This window comes from Mus pahari, chromosome 12 (genome assembly GCF_900095145.1).
Source record: "Mus pahari chromosome 12, PAHARI_EIJ_v1.1, whole genome shotgun sequence".
Classification (NCBI taxonomy): domain Eukaryota; kingdom Metazoa; phylum Chordata; class Mammalia; order Rodentia; family Muridae; genus Mus; species Mus pahari.
This window is the reverse complement of record NC_034601.1, coordinates 19,702,038-19,712,060: the sequence shown is the minus strand read 5'-3', so window position 1 is coordinate 19,712,060 and position 10,023 is coordinate 19,702,038.

The window sequence follows — 10,023 nt, the reverse complement described above, 5'->3', positions numbered from 1 at the left end:
GTGTGTGTGTGTGTGTGTGTGTCCCCATCTGTCCTTTACTTTTTTGCCTGTTTCTTTCTTCCCCAGTTTCTTGCTCAGACTGAACCTGAAAGACTTTAGGCTGTGATGTAGACATCTCTGTGGGGCATTTCCTTGATTGCTAATGGATCTAGGAGAGCCCAGCCCACTGTGGGTGGTACTATCCTTAGGCTAGTAGGTTTGGGCTACAGAAGAAAAGTACCTAACATAAGCCAGGGAGTAAGCCAGTAATTAGTGTTCCTTTGTGGTTTCTGCCTCAAGCTCATGCCTTGAGCTCCTGCTTTGGTTCACACCAGTGATGGTCTAGTTATAGTCATTCTGTGAGATGAACTAAACCCTTTCCTCCTCAAGTTGCTTTTGGTCATGGTGTGTGTCAACAACAGGAAAACAAACTGGGAAGGACGGCTATTGGTTTGAGAAGAAAAAAATTGATGAAAGTAAATAAAACAAGCACTCCATCTGCTACACACAAAGATCTATAAGATTCAGGGATCTGTTGAGACAGCTTGGCTAAGACCACCCAACAAAGGGGCTAGAGCTAACGTAAGAACCTGTGATGGTGACGGATGAACCTGGAGATGCCTAGTGCCTACTGGGGAAGACAACTGTGGAAGCACACTTTTATTCTCATACAACCGACAGAGAAAGTAAAGAATGATATCTGTCTTAGCTAAAACTCCCATTGCTATGAAGAGATACCATGATCAAGGCAGATCTTACCAAAGCAAAGATTCAATTGGGGCTGACTTACAGTTTCAGAGGTTTAGTCTATTAACATCATCACAGCTTGAAGCATGGCAGCATGCAGGAAGACATGGTACTGGAGAAGAAGCTGAGAGTTCTGCATCTTGATTCAAAGGCAGCTAGAAGAGACTGACCTCCTTGGACATGTAGGAGGACGCTCTCTTCTGCAATAGGTGGAGCCTATTGCAAACCTCCAAGTCACACCCCACAGTGACACACTTCCTCCAACAAGGCCAAACCTCTTAACAGTACCACTCTATATGAGCCAAGCATATTCAAACCACCACATTCTACTCCCTGGCCCCATTAGCTTGTTCAAACACATGAGTCTATGGGGGCCATAGCATAATGCAAAATATATTTAGTCCAACTTCAAAAATCCCCATAGTCTATCACAGTCTCAACAATATTTAAAAGTTCAAAGTCTCTCCTGTGATTCGTGCGATCTCTTAACTGTACTCCCCTACAAAATCAAAACCAGAAATCAGATCACATATTTCTAATACATATGGCATTTGTTATACATTACTGTCCCAAAACATCATAGCAAGGAAATACTGCAACAAAGCAAGACCAAAACCCAGCTGCTCAAACTGCAAACTCCACATCTCCACATATGAGGTCAAAGTGCTCTTCAGACCTTCAATTCCTTTCATACTTGTTGACAGCTGTTGGCAGATCTGACATTCAGCAGCAACAAACTTCCTTCTCTTAAGCTGGTTCCCTTGCCTGTTAGCAGCTCTCCTCAGCAGGTACCCCAGGGCTCTGGCATCTCTAACACTTTGGAGTATCAAAGGCAATTTTAACTTCACAGCTTCTTTTTCCAATGCCTGGGGTCAACACATGGTCTTCTGGGCTCCTCCAAAGCTCTTGAGTCACATTTCCATCTCCACAGCACTGCAGGGTCTGGTTGACTCCATTCTATTGCTGCTGCTGTTCTTGGGGTCATCTCATAGTATTGGAATCTTCAATTTGATAGAGTTTTCCACTGCAACGATGCTTCACCAACAGCCTCTCATAAGCTCCCTTCATGATATCAAGCCTCAGCTTCATTGTATGACCTCTTCAGTCTTGGACCATCAACTGCAACTGAGGCTGTACCTTCACCACTAATCTTTGCTAGCATCTCACATTGCCAAACCGCAGTTACTCTCTATAACCCATTAATACCTTCAAAACAAGCATCATGTGATGATTCTTACATATTTCCAGGTCTAACTGTAGCATGAGGTACAACCTTGGCTATCTCTGGAACATAGTTTCTTTGTGCTCCCAGAAAACACTTCCCAGAAGATTTCACCTCAGTGATGCTGTTCTCTTCTTAATCATTGTTAACTTCATAGCTCCAGCTAACCAGCATCAATTGTCCAAATAAACCTTCTACTCTTGACTCTAAAGCCAGAGCCATATGACTGAAGCTGCTGTTACTGGAACATGTCCCCACCCCCTTGTTCTATTACATTCTCACCAGCTTTCTGTTTTCCAAGTCCTTGACTGCCTAAGCTTGGCTGTCCTGGAACTTGCTCTGTAGACTGACCATGAACCCAGAAATCTGCATGACTCTGTTTTCTGAATGCTGGGATGAAATGAGTGCACTATCACAAGTGGACTTAAGCTTTTCTTAACTTGGAACTTGTACAAGGCTGGTCTCGAACTCAGAGATCTGTTTGCCTCTGTCTCCTGGGATTAAAGGAGTATACCAACATGTCTGGACCTAAACTTTTCATTATAGATCCTAGTGAAGTTGAAAACTGAGAATAGTCATGACATTCCATCCTCTGTCAATTTGACACATACTCAAATCTCCTTCTGTCCAAATGAAAGCAATAACCAAGTCATAATAATGCCTAACATGATATAACTCTCCCTCTTACAACTGCAAATGCATGAGTTTAACTGGGTGAGATTTTGCCCCGAGGTTACCACTTCCTTAATTCCATGCAATATTCTTGAACACAAGATGTGGCCTCATTCCACTTCCTGGTGCCTCTTTACTCTTTGAACCATACATTTTGTATTTTTTCCTTTCCAAGCTTGCTACACTTGCTCAAAACATTCTTTGTGGGAGTAAACTAGAGGACAAAATCTATGCTGGGATTTTTTTTTTTTGATACTTCCTTTGTCGACACAATTAATATAAATCTATCTCAGGCAGACTCTTTGGACAAGGGCAAAAAGCAGCAACATCCTTCACCAAAGCATCTAAGAATGATCCAGAGTTCAGATCACCTCAGCACCAACGCCTTCCACAGTCTTACTAGTATAGTCCACTATGTCCTACTAAAAGCATTCCCTAGTTTCCCAAATACAAAGTTCTAAAATCCACGTGCCTCCAAACAAAAACATGGTCAGGCCTATCACAGCAATACCCTACTCCAGGTACCAATTTCTGTCTTGGGGGTTCTATTGCTATTAAGAGACACCATGACTAAGGCAACTCTTATCAAAGCAAACATTTAATTGTGGCTGGCTTACAGTTTCAGAGGTTTAGTCCATTATCATCATAGCATGAAGCATGGCAGCATGTAGGCAGACATGGTGCAGGAGAAGGAGCTGAGAGTTCTGTATCTTGATTCAAAGGCAACAAGGAGAGACTGGTATTCCCAGGCAGCTAGGAGGAAGCTCTCTTATGCAATGGGTAAAGCCTGAACATAGGAGGAGACCTCCTGAAGTTATTGAACCCACAAGTGCAAATATTACAATAATTGACATGTACCATACATGGTTTAAGATAATTTTAGATTAATGGAAAGAGAATAAATGATTGGTATATTATTTATGATAGGTAGCTAGATAGATCCTCTCAATATATGATTACATATAAAATGATCCTTCTGTTAAACTAAGTTATATTCTATATATGTACATACATGAACTTTAATTTATGTATTATAATTTATGTGTTATAAGATTCATGCATAAGGTGATTTTACATAAATCTAGTAGATGTGTGGGATTGTAGACCCATTACTGCATTCTAATATTGGAATTTTCTGTCTCTTCAGTAGGTAACCTACTACCCATTTGTGGACATTCTTCATTCCCACCTGTAGATCTGAACAACTATGTTCTTTCTGACTGATTGAAAGCAGATTTGTCTGTTCTAGAAGAAACATATGTATTCACATACATATATGTGACACACACATATACATATATGTATATATATATAGCCATATATATATATATATATATATATATATAGTCATATATAATGAAGTTACTTTCTCTCAGTCCAATGTTTTTTAATTCTCAATGTTTTTCTATGTTCTGGCATCATATATTGATTCTTACTGATCGTATATGGATTATTGTTATCACCAAACAATATACTAGTCTGTGGATATGACTTGTTATGTTTCTTCATCTGCGAATGAAAATTGGGATTGTTTTCAAGTAGAGACTATTATGAATGTTTTCATATGGAGACTGATATGAATAAGCATTTGCCACTACATACACAGCCTGGAGATTGACCTGATGGGGGTGAAAGGATATGACAAAATCATAGACACTAGAGAAAAGATGGCAGACCATGAGCTCTGAAGGAACTGCACCAACCACAACACAGAAACTCAACATATTATATAAGCAAAGCTAATCACAGTAGGGGTCTCCATGGGGGAGCAGTCTTATGCTGCATTCATTTGCGAGAAGGAAGCTGTAGTTGATACTTCCCGCACATGCTGTAAACATGTACTTGGACCAGGAGAAGCCCTTGCCATTCCCATGGGCTTGAAGCATTGGGGTTTTTTAAATGGCCATGCTCATGTCAATAAAACATATCCAATTAGGACATCATCTATTTCCCACATACTTTTGTGAGTTTCACTATGGATGCATATTTTCATAAATCTTGGCAACATAATATTTTAAAATAGAATAAAAGTGTAACAGAACTTATAGGTGCTCCAGAGTCTTAAAAATATTGATTTTTAATTTGCAGAATTATTTTTGGTTATTTAATTTTTCTATTTTTCTTATGTAAAATGTATCGCTTAAAGTTTTCTTATCTTTTTAAGACAAGCCCTCCACAAAGTATTTGGATAGTGAAATGCTTCACTTTGCCCTTGAATAATCTCAGTAATCCATTCCAGATAATTTGGATGTTATCTCAAAACAGTTAGCAGTTAACAGTTATCGCCATTTCTAGCCCAGCCCTTTGCCCACTCACTTAAACTAAGATATAAAAGTGCATTCCCATAAGGATAAAATACACCATAAATTGAGTGAATCTAGATTTCTTACCTTGCAAATAAACATAACTTTAAGTGTAAAACTCCTGATGTAGGTAATTTTCACATTTTTATTATCAGGTTAGATGTCCTGTGGGTTAGAGCTTATTATAGGCTGATTAATCAACCTTTATTTAAGAATCATCAGATGTATTATGGCTCAAAGCTGTATGTACTGCAGTCCTTTCTCCGTGCATTCCTTTCCTTTCCTGACACCCTAATCTACCCAATCGCAATCCAGGAACCTCCCTCTCTTACTAACTTCTCTCTTCAATCAGTTGTCCATTCTAGCCGAAAGCTTTCTCTACTGTGAGTACCCTCCATCTGAATCCAGAAACCAGACATTGTCATCTTTCACATCTACAAATCCGACCTGTGAGGAGAGATGGTAAGATGGTACATGACAATGTAAACAGCTACTGGTAATCCTTTCCAACAAAGGTTTTAGTTGGGGGTTGTATGTTTGTTTGTTTGTTTGAGAAAGGGTCTTACCATGTGGCTCTTGCTGATCTGGAATTCACTATGTAAACCAGGCTGGCTTCGAAGGCACAGATTCCTGTCCACCTCTGCTGGGATTAAAGGTGTGTACCACCACATCCAGCTGTACAAGGTTCTTATGAGCAGAGACACACACTGATCCTCACAAGTTATTCGTTTTTCATGGTGTTCTCTTTTCACCTGGTTGAAGCTGGTGTTTTTTCCCATATTTTATTGGGGGGGGGGGACAGTGCCCTAACTAGACATTTTAAGCTACCAAGTAAAACCTCCAGTGCTAGGAATGAGTTGAATGTTGTGGAGTCATTGTCAAAAGGAGCCCCATAGACCACCTCCGAACATCAGAAGCTACTGCCTACTTAATATTTACTCTCCACAGCTTGATGGTGAGGTCCTATTGTTGAAGACACCACTTACTTAAGTAATCAAACGTGAAGAAATCGAGCTTGTCCCTAACTTAAAGCTTCAGTGACGTTCCTGGTACTAAGAGGTATTACCAGAGGGGAAAAAAGTCATCATCAATATGAGCCATCTACAAACCCTGCAACCTACAGCAACCTGACTGCAATGGTACAATGGTGGCATGAATGTTATGGGAGTCACCACCCACTTTCTGATTGGCTTTAAGGCTCGTGAAATGAAATCTATAAAATGACACTGCTAAAGTGACCGAGAACCTGAGACTAGAGAGGTAGAGAGGTCATGGTCCCCAAGGAAAAACTTAACCACTACTATTATGATGCTAAAGAAACATAGCGATAAAATGATTCCTAGTGACATATTGCTGTGCCCATAGATCTCTCATCAGAGTAGCTTCTTCTTTCAGTGGATGGTAATTAAAACAGAGACCCACACCTGGAAAATATGCAGAGCACTCAGCCCTAAAGGAGAGTCTTTATTAAACCCCTTCCTTCAAGGTTCAGGAATCTACGCAGAAGAGAAGGCAGAAAGACTATAAAGATGACTTCAAAATATTACCAGCTTCCAGATACAGCAGGACTGATACTCACATGAATTCCATACTATGAAGGCACACACAACACCACCACAGGTTCACCAAGAAGCTATCTGCAAATGATTCCTGCTGGGAAAGGGAAAGCCAGATTTCTCCAGCGGTGTGTCACTGAATCCATCGACTACACTCCAGGGCAGGTCACATGCCCAGGAGTAGTTGGCCACCACAGAAGAGATATGATGATGTCCGAACATGGTCCAGGAATGGAGTCAAATGAGTTCTGAGTACCTGTGAGAACACTCTAAGAATGCGAGAGTTTTATGATCTCAGTTTCTTCAAAATATGGAGTTATTGTTGGATTATGTTTTCATGCTCCTCCTGGGTGTAATGAATAGGAGTGAGTTTATTTCAGATTACTTATTATTGCTTGCTGCTGTTACTCAATTAAATGCTTATGTGCCTCTATGGAAAAAGATGGTTTTACTACCTGCAGCCTGCCCCAGTGTCTACAGGGTGAACTTGTGAGAATTTAGAACTTTACTCAGGTGATCTTAGCCCTCAGAGTATAAATTGTCTGATGCTCTAAATAAAGTTGACTACTGCATGAGACTTTAGCCCGCCTCACGTGTAGCCTCACGCTCCTAGCTCCTCCCACTACCCTGTGGCTCTCTTGTGGGCTTTGTGTTGTTTTGTTTTGTTGTTTTTGTCTAATCATTTTTTGTTTTGTTGTTGTTGTTTGTTTCTATTTTCATTTTTTAACTTTTGAGTTTTTGTCTGTTTTTGTTTTTGTTTTGTTTTGTTTTAGAGAGAGACCTAGGAAAAGAAAATATGAAATTGGGTGGATAGGGCGGATCTGGGAAGAACTTGGGAAGGGAATGAGTATGAACAAAATATATTATATGGAAATGTTTTAAATTAAATTTTTTTTCATGCCCCCAGGGAACACTGAACAGTCCCGAAGGCAAAAGGCAAAAGGCAGAGGGCATGGTGATAAACTCCAAAATGACAGCTTCCAAAGTGTTTTTCAAAAATAATTTGTTTGTTTGTTTGTTTGTTTGTTTTTTGAGACAGGGTTTCTTTATATAGCCCTGGCTGTCCTGGAACTCACTCNGGAGACCAGGCTGGCCTTGAACTCAGAAATCAGCCTGCCTCTGCCTCCGGAGTGCTGGGATTAAAGGCGTGCACCACCACACCCAGCTTTTCAAGGATAATTTTAAGAAAAAAAAAAAAAAAACTACACTGTATACTTACATTGAACTTACTAACTCCCCATTGGATGGGACTCTACTAAATATTTAACAGAAAATTTTAAATGGGGTTTGAATAGGCAAAACTGATAATGCCAAAATAAAGCAACTTAAATAATTTTTTCTATAATAAATATTGGAGCAGTGACTTACATTTGCATTTTTAATTTTTTATTTATTAAATTTTATGTGCATGGATTTTTGGCCTTCATGTATGTCTGCATACCACATGCATACCTGGAGCCTGGGGAGGTCAGAAGAGGGCCACAGGTCCCCTGGAACTGGAGTGACTGACATGTGAGGCAACATATGAGTGCTGGAGAGTTAACCCGGGTCCTCTGCAAGAGCAAGAATTTCTCCAAACTGCTGTGCCATCTCTGCTGACTCTATGTTTGCATGTTTTAAAAAAAAAAAATCTTCTGGGGCTGGAGAGATGGCTCAGCCATTAAAGGTTAGGCTCACAACCAAATATATATATGTGTTTTCAGATAACACAATCAACACTTCTACCCTAACTCATCCAGTGATCTATCTTTCCCTCCTTCTCCCGTTTAGCTGCAGATCCTCTACCTCAGTGCTTCTCGACCTTCTTAATGCCTTCAATACAGTTCCTTGCATTGTGCTGACCCAACCATAAAATTATTTTCATAGCTACTTCATAACTAACTTTGCCACTGTCATGAATCATGATGTAAATATCCAATATGCAAGGAATTGTGACCCACAGGTTTAGAACCCGTGTCCCAGTTGACTACAGCCTAGAACCTGAGTATCTCTTCCTATCTAGTTTTCTTTTATTTAGCTAGTTTATTACCAGCTTTCTATTTGCCTATGGCACATCATGGGACAGAGAATCCGAGAAACACTGGATCATTGCTCCATTCAATGGTGCTCTACTCTCAAAGTTAACCTCCAGTGCTCTTTTGTGGTATATTTGGCCCTTCATCTGTCAATCTATAACTAAGAAAAGATAACCCTAACCTCAGACTGACCCAAATTCAATATATACAAGCCTTGATTTCCCCGGAGCATGGATAACTTTCCAGCATTAGGTTCTTAAAATAAAGATTTCCAAATTGATGTCTAAATGCCCTGAATGTTTTTCTTGAAGGAAGAAACACGCTTGCTACACTGGGATGAAGATAGAATCCCTAATTAAGTTCTATAAAGTGCATGGTTTTGACATTTTATGCTATCTTTGATTACAGTTAAAGGATTGCACTTGATCACCCCGGCAGATGCAAGAAGTAGATTTGATTTTGTTTCCTTTTATTTTTTTGATGACTAATTATTAGAACTCACCAAATCATCTAAATTGCTGTGCCCCCTATTGTAGGTATCACACTTCATCAAATAGCAAGCAGGTTTCATTGGAGCAAAGAATAGACTTAAGAGTCCTGGGCAATTCTCTGTCCCAGTCACTAAGTCACTGCATAATAGTAGTTGACCTCGAGATAAAAAGCTTTCAGTCTCAGTCTGCCCTTCTGGACAATACCAGAAACTCTCCCTGATCTGGTACCTTCAGTCTTGACTCGAAGTCTAAAGCGCAAATGTTAATTATAATTTGTTAGATAGGAGGATCATGCGATTGGTAGCGTTACTGTGCTGGATAGTCCTGTGTCAACTGGACACGAGCTAAAGTCATCTGAGAAAAGGGAACTTCAAATTAAGAAAAGGCTGCAGGCAAGCCTCTAGGGCATTTTCTTAGAGACTGATAGGGCAGGATCCTGCCCATTATAGGTGTGACCATCCTTGAGTTGGTGGTCTGGGTTCTCTAAGAAAGCATGCTGATAAAGCCATGAGGAGCAAATCATCCTGGGACTCTGCATCAACTCCTGCCTCTAGGTTCCAGGCATCTTTAAGTTTCTGTCCTGGCTTTCTTCAATGATGAACAGTTCTGTGGAAGTGTAAACCTGTTAAACCCTTTCCTCCCCAGGGACTTTGATCTGGTGTTTCGTCACAACAATAGAAACATTGACCAAGAAAATAATTACCCTTCTCAAAGGTTTACAAATTCAGGGCCTAGAAGTCTTGCTTATTCTGAAGCATAGGACTTATTTAGGAAAACTTTTCACAAGTAGCTACTAATTCAAACGCTCCTGAGCAGAATCCTTGAAGCAGTCATGAATCCCGCTGGTAATGAAAACAGAAGCTGTAAGCTATATACTTTATAAAGTATAGAGTTATTATATTTGAAACTGCTATGCGATGTGTGCTTTAAAATGTGAATAATTGAATACTATTATATTTTATTCTTCCTTAAATATTTTAAGTACCTTCTTAAAGTGGACACTTGACTAAATATTAAAGATTTATTAGGAAACTACAC